At 50.4% G+C, this 12,204-nt stretch overlaps 1 protein-coding gene across 1 annotated transcript in view; it reads right to left on the reverse strand.

Annotated features, from left to right (window-relative positions):
- Nucleotides 1-6,875, reverse strand: part of Gsg1l (GSG1-like) — a 147,756-nt gene extending 140,881 nt beyond the window's left edge. The window contains exon 1 of the mRNA XM_005405145.1: nucleotides 6,833-6,875. The gene's annotated coding sequence lies outside the window, so the exon portion shown is untranslated. The remainder of the gene's footprint in view (nucleotides 1-6,832) is intronic.
- Between the last annotated feature and the right edge of the window lie 5,329 nt (nucleotides 6,876-12,204).

Below are 12,204 nucleotides of genomic sequence, written 5' to 3' on the forward strand. Positions count from 1 at the left end.
ACTCTTGCAGATGGACTAAATGCCTTTTACATAAAGGGATGTACATGAGTCTTTTGGGAGTGAAATGTTGTGGTTCTAATGTAATATAATGTCTTTATATCTGGAAACTGGTTTAAAGAAATGTGTCTGGTTGCGAAGTTGACAAGGGGTGGAGTGTTATGGTCGACACATTGTGTCAACTTGGGGAGTCTAGAGGTTTGGCTAAGTGACTCAGCAGGAAGCCAGGGTGCTTACTTTGTATACATTCTGAGCCTGTGGAAGAGGAGGGCATGGAAATTATGTGAGAGCTACACACCCCTTGGGTGGGGGTAGCCCGTTTTACAATGTAAGGGAGGGAAAGAGGCTGCTTGCTGCCATTCCTCCATTTTGCTCTGGCTGTTTTCTGTTCAGCTGCCATTCCCCCGCTTTGCTGTTGTTGCTTTGTTATCTTCTGCCTCGGAGCCAGCCAAGTATGGACTGAAACCTCCACAAACTGTAAGCTAAATAAACCTTTCCTTCCTTCATTTTGGGCTTTGGATATTTTGTCTCAGCAGTGAGACAGAAGTAACTAAGACAGATGCCCACAGCATTTTAAAGGCTGGGAAGTTTGGGGTTAGGTGGTTCACAACCAAGCAGCCAGGTGGACGCTGGAAGCAGACCAGCAACGTGGGGGATGCAGTGAGAAGCAATGTCAGAAGGCCCCCAGAATAGGAGCACCAGGCCCAGATGGAAACCAAAAGCTAGGTGACAGTCCACGTTTGGGACCCAGTGCGTCCCCCAGCACCCTTCTCAGAACAATGGCAGCTGGATTCATACTCGAGATGGAAGGGTTCCTCTTCGAGAAAGTGATCAGCCCAAAAGCAAAATACTTGGTACCACTGGGCCAAATGGTCTTTTGGGCAGGTAGACATGTGATGGTCTTTTGGGATGAAGGATTTATGGCCTTGATAACTGGGAATCCCATTGGCTATTATCCCCCCACCAACCAGCTGCTTTTTCTAGAGCCTTAGAAGAGCATGTCTATGCCTTACTCTTAAATAAGAACTTCAGATATTTGAGGGAAACTTATAATATAAAAGACAGAGGTCAAAATTAAAATAAAATAAGCAAAGCAATGTGGGAGCAGACATACGAAAGGGCTCAGAAGAAACTTTTAAAAGATCCTCCGAGAAATATGATAGTGTCCATCTGCCAAAGTCAAGATACTCTAAAACAGAACATTCAGATAATGAGAGTGCTCTTGAAATTAAAAATAGAGAAATTTTAAAAATTCAACAGGTGAAAGATGAAAATCAAGTAATTATCTCAGGATGAAAATAGAAAAATTTAAAATAAGGACAGAAAATAAGATAATAAAAGCTTCTAAAGAAGAAAAAATCAGCCCACAGAAAAGAATCAAAATGGCTTCAAACTTCTCAACAACACCAGAAGCTAAAAGAAAAGGAGCAACCAGCATTTTCCAAATTGCATCTCTAAGTGAGAATTTTATACCCAGCCCAACAGTCAAGTGTGAGGGAGGAGTAAAGACAACATTAGGAAGGCATCAATCACTCACACTCTTCCTCAGGAAGTTACAAAAAAGCATTTTCTCCCTAAATGAGAAAATAAACCAGAAAAAGAACTACCTAGGGGTCCAGGAAACAGGAGGTCAACATGAGATGGGGAAGAAATTCCAAAATAATGTTAAAAGGGCTCCAGAAAAACAGCCACTGAAAACTATTGGTCCGAACGGGGGCTGGAGGTCAAAAGTCTCTGTGAAAGTGTCAAGGAGGAAGGAAGGGAAGGAAGAAAGGGATTCAACCAGCTATTCATAAGACTTCCTTCCTCCTTTCCTCAGCCTCCCAAGTACTGCGTGCAGCTGAAGCACATTTTGAACTGCAATATCTTCGATTTACAATGGGTTTATGATGGAACCCACTGTAAATCAGAGCATGTGTGTGTAGACAAATAGCAGGAAGATGAGCTGAAGGATCTGGAAAGGGTTGCCTTGGAAGAGTGGGAAGCGGGTGTGGGGAGGGGACCATTCATGCAGGGCTTATGGTACTTTTTGACATTTTTAAACCACTGCACATGGCTACTTTGATTTTTGAAAATTAAAAGGACCTTTCAGAAGTCCTGCGGAGCTTGTCAGCACCATGTGGATAAAATCATCCACGAAGCGGTGAGAGGCTCAGAACGAGGAAGGCGGTGAGGACAGCATGGGAAGGAGCTGGGTGTGTTGAGGTGCGCAAAGGAGACGCGTGCAGAGGAAGAAGGGGCGGGGCGGCTCAGGAGACCATGTACACCATCAGGACTCCATGAACACATCCCTGGCCAGGGCGGTCCCTTGCTGCAGATGGACCCAGCCAAATAAGAAGCGATGAGAAGCCATTAGCTCAGCAGCCAGGCTGGTGCAGTGGGTTGGTGACTACGAATCATAAGGGTTTCATTCATTCATTCATTCATTCATTCATTCATCCATCCATCACAGTGAAAGCCCAACTGCCTGCACAAAGCTCTAACCTGAGACATGGGCACGGGGCACTTGCCCACATCACACTTTGACCAGCAAGTGCGTGGGGCAGCTCTTGCCTGTAATCCCAGCACTCTGGAGGGCTGAGCCAGGAGGATCACAAGTTCAAGCCCAGCCCGGGCAACTTAGCAAGGCCCTGTCTCAAAATAAAATATAACAAAAGGGCTGGAGAGGTAGCTCAGTGTGAAGGCTCTGGGTTCATCTTAAGCACCCACCCCCCAAAAAACCACCTTGAACAACTTGGGACAAATCTTCCTGGGGGCTCTGTTAGCACAGCAGAGGGGTGAATCCACACGTCATCACGGACTCACCAAGGATCGGAGAGTGTCACCGTGGTTTTAGCTGGAACTGGGGGAAGAGAACCCCAACCTTCCCCGCAGTGTGGACTTTCTGTTTCTCGCGTGGATCTGGTTCGCCAAGTCTGGTGACGGGGCTCATACCTCCATCCTGTTTGTACCCCTATGCCCACCTTGATTTTGCTACATGCTCGGGAAAGGCCCGTCAGCTGGAAAGGCTGGTGTGGATGCGCCTGGCCCACAGAGGTGCCCTCCGGCATTTACTGAGGGAGTGGGCAGCTGCTTCCCCAGCAAATATTCAGATCACCTTGGGAAAAATTAAGACCCTGACAATGACCAGGTTAGAGCTTGTCCAGCAGATTAGCGAGAAACACACCCCAGAAATCCAGCCCGCCCAGCGCCAGCGTGACAAGCCACCACCACCCTTGAGGCCCGCGGTGCAGCCAGGTGAGGGAGATGAGACTTCCGTTCAGCAAGTTGTCCTGTGCTGCACTCCGTGCTCCTGTGGGTGGTGTGCTTCTTGCCCCACTGAGGTTGGACTTGGCCTGGGACCCACTTTGACTGATGGATTCTACAAGGCTGGTGAGGCCAAGGTTTCAAGTGCACTTGTGCAGGCAGCTTCCTGCCTTGCATCTCTGGCATGCCATGAGAACAGCCTCACCAGGAGCCTGCTATGTCCTCTACCTGGCCCCAGAACAGACCCATAGGGAGTAAGTGTCAGCCTACTCTACATTCTGGGATCAGGTAGACTACAGCAGTGAACACTAAGAAAAGCCACATGCAGGAGAGCGAAACAATAATAATAATAATGACTGCTGGAATGCCACTCAGTTGTGGGATGGCTCATTACACAGCATTGGCTCTTGCAGACAGATACACCAGCTGCTCACAAGGACTTGGTAGGAGACTCTTGTCCCTGTGAATAAGCAGGCAAGATTTTGAGGGAAACAGGGAAGCAGGAGAAGCTGTTCCTCTGCATCTCCAGAATCGAGTTCCCGGGAGGCGGGTGTTGCTGCTCACCTGCACGCACACATCCACCCTCCGAAGTTACTCGGGCATCTTTCATCAGTTGCTCCCCTCTGCCTGCAGCAGCCGCTGTGCACACCTTGGTGAGAGCACTTAGTACACTTTATGCAGTGCTGCTGGAGAGCTGGGCGGGACCCTGGATCCTCGGGGGTGAACAAGAGACCTCTGCTGTTCTTGGAGGACCCTGAGTGTGTGAGGGGGAGATGTGTGCAAGCCACCATCATCCGTCTATTCTACAGGATGCTCAAGTGCAAAGCGGACCTGATCTAAGTGTCCAGCTGCAAAGCAAGTTAAATAAATTGTCTACATGGGCTGAATATTATACAGTTGTTTCAAAAAATGAAGGCAGGCTGGGAGTGTAGCTAGGTGGTGGGACACGTGCTTAGTGCAGGCATGCACACACTGAGAAATATGAAAGCGAGTTCTATGTACTGATCAGAAACACACCCATGCTTTTATATATCCAATACACACATATGTACACATGTATTACATGTGTGTACATATATGCGGGGTTTTTAACAAGAACTGATAAACCATTATTAGAGTATATCTAATCTCTAGTTTGCACACTTAGGGGTTCTTAAAATTTCTATAACAAGTAATCTGTAATTATGATAGTGTGCTATGCAGAATTGTGAAAGGACAGTGTTCCTGGAGCAGGAACAACATATGCAAAGGCCCTGAGGCACACCATAACTTGGCTGATGCAAGGAACAGCAAGTATTTTGGAGCAGGACTGTGGTGAGGGAAAGGGGTTGGCAGATGCCAGCCCCGGTACAGGGCCAGGTGGCGCCGGACCTCTTTGACCACAGCGAGGAAAAGGACTTTTATCTGAGCATGATGAGGGCTGCAGGAGGGTTTGAAACAAGCATATCTTGTGGTATGATTTATGCTTTAAAAAGATCACTCCAACTACCAAGAGAACCAGGAGGTGCAAATGCAAGGAGGCAACCAGCGAGAGATTACAGCGGGATCTGGAGGAGAGGTGGCCCTGGCCTCACCACCGTCACACGAGAGAGACCTTCTCCATACGGTGCACAAAGCCAGAAGGGTCAGGCAAAGCGCTGTGCTCAGAAGCCCAAAGGATGGACTCGCGTTTTGCTCGGGAGGAGGCGGTGAGCAGGTGCCCGAAGGGAAGGGGGGCCTAGAGACAGCACGGGAGAAGGGCGGGGAAGGCAGGGTGGGCCGCAGTTAAGTCGGGGGGCTTCTCCCCAGAACTGAGCTCAGAGTCCCCCGAGAGGATGAAGGGGACCCCGGCCTCACAGCGGACCCCTGATGTGACTTCCCTGGATTTTAGCTTTTTAGCGGAAGAACCTCGCCCTTACGAACCAGGTGCACCGCTGTAAATCCCAGCCCCCCTGCCTCCTCCCTGTACGACACCCCGTGCCTCAGTTTCCTCGTCTAGAAGGCAGACGACACAAGTCAGGGTGTGTAAGGGAGGCTGGGGTGTGCTCAGGCACCTGGTGAGCACCAGGGGAAGGGTCGTTGGTAGATGACAAGGCACCAGGAAGGAAGTCACAGAGTGAGTATAGCTGCCCTGTAAGGAAGTCACAGAGTGAGTATAGCTGCCCTGTAGGGGTGGCGCTGAACAAGGTGCCCATCTCCCTGCCCCCTGCTGCCTCACCGGTGAACCAGGGTGTGTGTGGGGGGGTCCGCGTGTGGCAGCGGGGCACTGGAGTCCATGGGCGGGTCTGTGCTCACTGCGGGGTGGAGGGTAGGCTGGGACGCGCCACCAAGCAGCCTGGCCGCCGAGGGACCACTAGGGCACTTGAAATTCTGCGAGTCCCTCAGAGGCCTCCTGCGACTCTGTCCCAGCGAGCAGCACAGCCGCCTTGTAAACGTTTTATCTACACTGCCAGAAGGTCCTCGGGGCTGCGAAGCCCTGAAAGTAAAATCACAAGGCCAGAAAAGCCAAAAGACATGCATTCCCCAGGGCTCCAGGCCCCACAAAGAGGCAGGAAGAAAGGTCTAAGGCGCCCGCACCTGCCACTGGGCACCAGCACACGCGTGGGCGAGCACATCCCCACGGGCACCGGCGCAGGCAGCGCACGCAGCCCACGCGCACGCACTCAGGCATGCGTGCACACGTGCGCGCGGGAGGCGCACACACTCTCACGGGCACACACAGGCACCTCGGTGCCCACACACCTGCTCGAGCCCGTGCGGCTGGGCTGCTCCTCCATCAGATGCTTCAGGGGCGGCCGCATGCAGCAGCCACACCAGGAAGCCGAGGGAGCAGAGGAGCTGCCCCTACAGCCCCCTCCCTGCAGGTGCCTGGCCCTCAGGCCCCGAGGACCACCTGGCTGGAGCTCCCCAAGGACACGACCTCCCCAGCAAGGTCACAGCCTGCATGGCGCACAGCTCCCCGCTGCCTCCACCTTTGCCAACCTTGGGAGGGAACCACAAGCCCAGTCCCACCTACCACACATGGCTGGGGTGGCCAGGTGTCCCACACTTGAGAATCCCCCCAGCCAACCCCCCAACACTCTCCATGTGGTGGCAAATTCTGGGAAACCTTATATTTGCCCTGCAGCCTTTGCCCTTCCTCCATCCTACTGCCTGGAATGCAGATGTGATGGCTGGTACTCCAGCCACCTTTTAGACCATGAAGACAAAGGTCCTGGGAAGATAGAGCAGGGCAGCGGGGGCCTAGGTCCTGAGCGCTTTCTGCAGTATGGCCTCCTAGAATTGCCTCCTCTTCAACTTCTATGAACAGGTCAGAAATTTCCTTCACTGAAGCCAGCTGTGCAGCTAAACGTAATCCTGACTGCTGTCTCTACCACCTGAGCTACGAGATCCCCCACTCACAGCCTTGCACGGCGCTGGCATCGCTGTTGCACTGGACTAAGGGCAGGTAATGACCCTCAGGGGGCAGAGGCAGATGTTCCCCATCACCTCCTCAAAGAACTCAGAACTGGGCAGAGCATCTGTCGCTTGGGGAAGTTGGAGGAGGCAACCCCCCACGCAGCGCTGGGGAAGCCACGGGGGGTGGGGGCTCTGGGTGCGCCAAACTTACCTTTCTCCGACGCTGGGGCCAGGTCAATGAAGCTGCGGCATTTTTCACCTTGAAAAGAAAGAAAAGGGGGATTTCAGAATGCGAGGGCAGACGTGGGCTTCCGGGCTTCTGCCTGCCCCTTCCTGGCGCCCTGCAGGCAGGCAGCTCTAACCCAGCGCCAGGGACGCTTCGGAACCCTCCTTGCTAGCAGCGGGGCCAGCAACACGCATGGCAGGTGGCGAGCTGCGGGTCTCCCTTCCCGGCCAAGTCCGAGGTCCGAAGCCTCCTCCTCCGACCTCCTGCCGCCCGGTCCCCCTCGGCACAGCTGCAAGCCCAGCCCGGGCCCCTCCTCACGGTCACCCCAGGCCTGTGTTCCGTCCTTCCGGGCCTCCTCCAGGCTGCGGAGGGCAAGCGCTCACCTCCTTCAGGGTACCCGTGAGGAGGAAGCCCAAATCCCCACATGCAGACCCAGGCCTGGCCGCCAGCAGCCCACGCACCACCTCACACGCTCCTCGGGGCTGGCGTGTAGCTCCACCCCACCTGAGGCCTCGCACTGCCGCTCTGTCTGGAGCACACCTCCCCGCAGAAACTCTCGGGGGCCCTGGCCTTCTCCTAGGGGTGTCCAGTCGCCGTCCCGAGTCTGCTTTGACCATGAGATTCTTTTTTCCTTTTCTTTTTCTCTTGCAGTACCGGGGATTGAACCCAGTGCCCTCACACTAAGCTCCATCCTCAGGCCCTTTTTCATTTGGAGACAAAGCCTCACTGAAGAGAATTAAATTACCCAGGCTGGGCTTGAACTTGTGATCTTCCCGCACCAGCCTTTGTGGATATTTATCAATGTCTGCTTTCCCCCAACAAGCTGCAAACCATGTCGGGTCAGGGACTGCATCTTAACACTTCCCAGCTGGGTAAGCGGCACCTCCACCCTCCCAAGCGCAGGCCAAGAGCTTGGCACCGTCCCTGGTTTCTGTCTTTCTCTCACACCAGCAGCCAATGGGTGGCCCCCGTTTCCTGGGACTTCACGGTCCCACTTCTCAGGTTTGCCAGCTCAGGCTACTCCCTCCGATCTCCAGTCCCCCACTCCCCGACCAGCCCTGAGCTGTCCCTCAGGATACAGTGACAGGCATCACCTGGCCTGATCTCCAGATCACTTCTTGGGCAGAGGAGGGCATACGCAGACCTCACTCCCAAGCACACTTTGTTTGCCCCACGCAAGATGTGACAAGTTTTTGTTTTTGTTTTTGTACTGGGAATCGAACTCATGACCTTGCGCTTGCCAGGCAAGCATTGTGCTGCTGAGCTATATCCCCAGCCCTATAACAGTAATTTTTTTTTTTTTTTTTTGGTACCAGAAATCAAACTCAGGACCTCGTGCTTGCTAGGCAGGCGCTGTGCCGCTGAGCCATATCCCCGGCCCCACAACATGTGAAAATAGGAAACATCCCCTGTGCATGCAGACTCCCAGTTCTCTGGTGGAGAATCAGACCTAGCCTTGCACACCACACCCCACACGGCAGCCGTCACTCTACAGGGCAGGCAGATGTGTCCCTTCAGCTGGGCAGACGCCTCCCTTAAAGCTGCAGGCAGCCCGTGAAACTCAGGCTGGGGGGACCTTAGTGTGCACTGACAGCCGCTGGCTTAATGATGTCACTGCAGATCTCGAGGAGGAGAGGGAGTCAGTCAAAATGGAATCAATGTGGATTGGGTCAGAGGGTGAAAGAAAAAGAGCTGGTAGCTTCCAGCAACTCTCAACCCAGTGCCTGCTTGGAGCTTCTTCAGTTCGTCCTCGAGGAGGCCCATGGAGCCCCCCACATAAATGCAAAGGCAGAGGAGAGGAGCAGGAAAGAGGGCCGGGGACAGATCACCAAGGGTCTCAAGTGCCCAGCTAAGGAGCTGCCTCCTCCTCTCACTCACTGTGTGACAGCCGTTCTGTCACTCCTACCAGAGGACCACAAGGCCACTGCTGGGTGTGCTGAACCCGCTTCTCCTCCCTGTGGCCTGCACTGACCTGTGTCCTGCGTCCTGCCCCAGACCTCATCTTCCATTATGGATGAGAACAAGAAGACTTGGGGCAGCAAAGCCATCAACCTGGGCGGCACAGGAAGGCAGCGGTCCTGAGATTACAACCTCCCGAAGGGATGTTTGTGGACAGCCAGCACCAGGGAAGGAGGGTTAGAAAGGAAGAAAACAGAGTTTTGTGCTAGATGTTTTTTATTTTATTTTAAAGAGAATTTAAAAGAAATAGCACAATGCCAACAACATAGACAAAAACAAAACAAAGCAAAAAAACGATAAAAACGATACAGGGTTTTCGAACAAAATGATAGGGATTGACAGTGGTTGTTATATTACATATTGTTATCTTCATCAAAGCTGGTCAGATTACCAGATGTAAGAATGCAGCATGGATCAAACCATTTGTGCTAGATTTTGAATGCTTTTTTTTTTTTTTTTTAGAACTTTATTTACTGTTTTATAGTTTTCTCAAAAGCTCCAACAAGGTAAAAAAAAAAAAAAAATTGTCTCTTTAAGACAGGGTCTCACTTTGCAGTTCAGGCTGCTCTTGAGCTCATTTTGTGGCCCAGGCTGGTCTCAAACTTACAACGATCCTCCTGCCTCAGCCTCCCGAGTGCTGGGATTACAGGCCTGCACCACCACACCTGGTCCAATGAGGTAAATTTAAAGGGCCAATTCAGACCGGCACCCTGCTGCAGGAGGGGGGGCACTTTTGCCTTTGTGGGCACCCTCCTACCTAAAAACTAAAATTAATACGGGGCCAGTGGTACACAATCATAATCCCAGCCATCTAGGAGGCTGAGGCAAGTGAAATGCAAATTCAGGCCCAGCCTGGGCAATTTAGCAAGACCCTGTCACAACATAAGAAAGGTCTGGAGATGTAGCTCAGGGTAAAGGTGCTGGGTTCAATCTTCAGCATCTAAGAAAGAGAGACAGAGGGCTGGGGATTTAGCTCAGCGGCAAAAGCGCCTGCCTAGCATGCGCAAGGTCGTGAGTTCGGTTCCCGGTACAGGAGAAAAACCACAAAAAAAAAAAAAAAAAGATAGAGAGACAGAGAGAGTGAGACAAAAGAGAAAGAAAGAGAGAGGGAGGAAGGAAGAAAAAAAGGAGGGAGGGACAGAGAGAGAGGGAGGAAGGCAAGAAGAACAGCTGTAAGTACAGCTCAGTACAAACAAAAAAATGTGTTTTATAACCACAGTGGTATAAAGGTGAATATGTTAAGAATTAAATATTTTCTTCATCTAAAAGTTTAATCTTTTTGTCTCTTCTAATTTTAAAAGACGTTAAAGCCTGTGCGTGAACCTGCTAGAGTGTGTGGGGCCCGGCTCTTGCCCCCAGCCTGAGGCAGACAAGACTCCACGCTCCTCCACCAGTCCTGCTCCCCAGTACCAGGCTGCCTGGGAAGAGTTAAGATTTATGCGCAAGGCATTTGCCTTCTCTCTTCTTTAACAGTTCGCTGGAGATGTAATTCAAATGCCATGTAATTAATCTATGTAAAATGTGCAATTCAGTGATTTTTTAGAGCGTGCTTATGATATTCACCAGGTTGGGCGACCATCATCAATTTTAGATCATTTTTTTCACCCTTAAAAGAAGTTGTATGCCTGTTAGCAGCCAGTCCTCACCTCCTCCAGCGCTGCCAGCCCTCAGCTACAACTAAGCTATTTTCTACATCTATTGATTGCTCTGGTCTGGGCATTTCACATAAATGGAATCATGCACTCTGTGATCTTTTGAGATTGGCTTCCTTCACTCAGCGTAATGTTCCCCGGGATTATCCGTGACGTACCCTGCATCAGAACTTCATTTCGTTTTACTCCATTGTACGGATGTGCAGTAGCCCTCCCTTACCTGTGGTTTTGGTTTTTTGCAGTTTCTGTTACCTGTGCTCAATTGGGGTCAGAAAATAGTAAATGGGAAGTTATAGGAATAAAAAATACTCAGAAGTTTTTCACTGTTCACTATTCTGAGTAGCATGAAGAAACCTGATAGCTTCACACTCGGTCTTGCCCAGGACAGAAACCATCGCTTTGTCCAGTGTATCCTCTGTATATGATGCTACCTGCCTGTGAGTCACTTAGTAGCCATCTCGGCCATCGTATCAAATGTCCCAGCGTCACAGGGCTTATGTTCCAGGAAACTTTATTTTACTTACTAATGGTCCCAAGAGCAGGTACCCAAAGGAAGTACCAGAACGTGAAACACAGAAGGACAGATTAGCTCTGGCACAACGCTGCAGGACAAATGGGGGGAAAACTGAACATACATGATTCCATGCTATCTAAGATGTCAGCATCCTCCAGGGGTCGTGGAACCCCTTGCAGATCCCCGGAGATAATAACAGGAGCCTGCTGTACCACACACATTAGAGATGGATATTTGGGCTCATTTCCACTTTTTGGCTATTTATAAACATTCACATAACAAGGCATTTTGTGAACAAGTTTTTATTTCTCTTGAGTATATGTCTATGAGTAGAATCACTGGGTCTTCTGGTAGCTCTATGTTTAATCTTTTGCGGCGATTTAGGCTGTTTACCCAAGCTCCTGCGCCATTTTGCGTGAAGGCCCCGACTTTCCCTCTCTGCCAACCCTTGTTACTGTTTATTTTTGTTGCACTAAAAGTGTCCTTGCAGGTATCTTATTACAGTTGGACTGGCATTCCATTCTCTGATGACAAATGCTGTTGAGAATCGTTGTTATGTGCTTATCAGCCACTGAAATATCTTCTTGGAAGGACGTCTATGCAGACTCTGTCCCTTTTCAAACTGAGTTGTCTTTTTATTATGAGCACTGGATGTTCTTTACGGAGCCTGCACGCACATCCCTAACAGAGGTCTGGTTTGTAAATATTTTCTCCCCTTCTGCAGGTTATCTTTCCCCTTTGATGATGCCCACTGAACTGCAGTTTTATGTCCTAATGAAGTCCAGTTTGTCTTTTTGTTGTTGCTGTTGCTTGTGTTTTTGGTATCATATCTAAGAAGGCTTTGCTTAACCCAAGATCATGAAGATTTACTCTTTCCTGCTTGGAGTTTTAACTCTGCTATTTAGGTCTATTATCTATTTAAAATTGATTTATTAGTATGGCACATAAAAGGCAACCCACTTCATTCTTTTGGATATTTAGTTGTCCCATATTTGCATATTTAGTTGTCCCATATTTGCATATTCACTTTTTTTTTTTTTTTTTTTTTGTTTTTTGTTTTTCTCCGGTACCGGGAATCGAACTCACAACCTTGCGCTTGCCAGGCAGGCGCTGTGCCGCTGAGCTAAATCCCCAGCCCCGATATAAATTGATTTATTGATTAATCATGGTGTGAGGAATTGAACCTGGGCCTTTTGTGTGCTAGGCAAGGGGAACATTCCTAGCCACATCCC

Source organism: Chinchilla lanigera, unplaced genomic scaffold (assembly GCF_000276665.1).
Source record: "Chinchilla lanigera isolate Chin_1 unplaced genomic scaffold, ChiLan1.0 scaffold00092, whole genome shotgun sequence".
Classification (NCBI taxonomy): domain Eukaryota; kingdom Metazoa; phylum Chordata; class Mammalia; order Rodentia; family Chinchillidae; genus Chinchilla; species Chinchilla lanigera.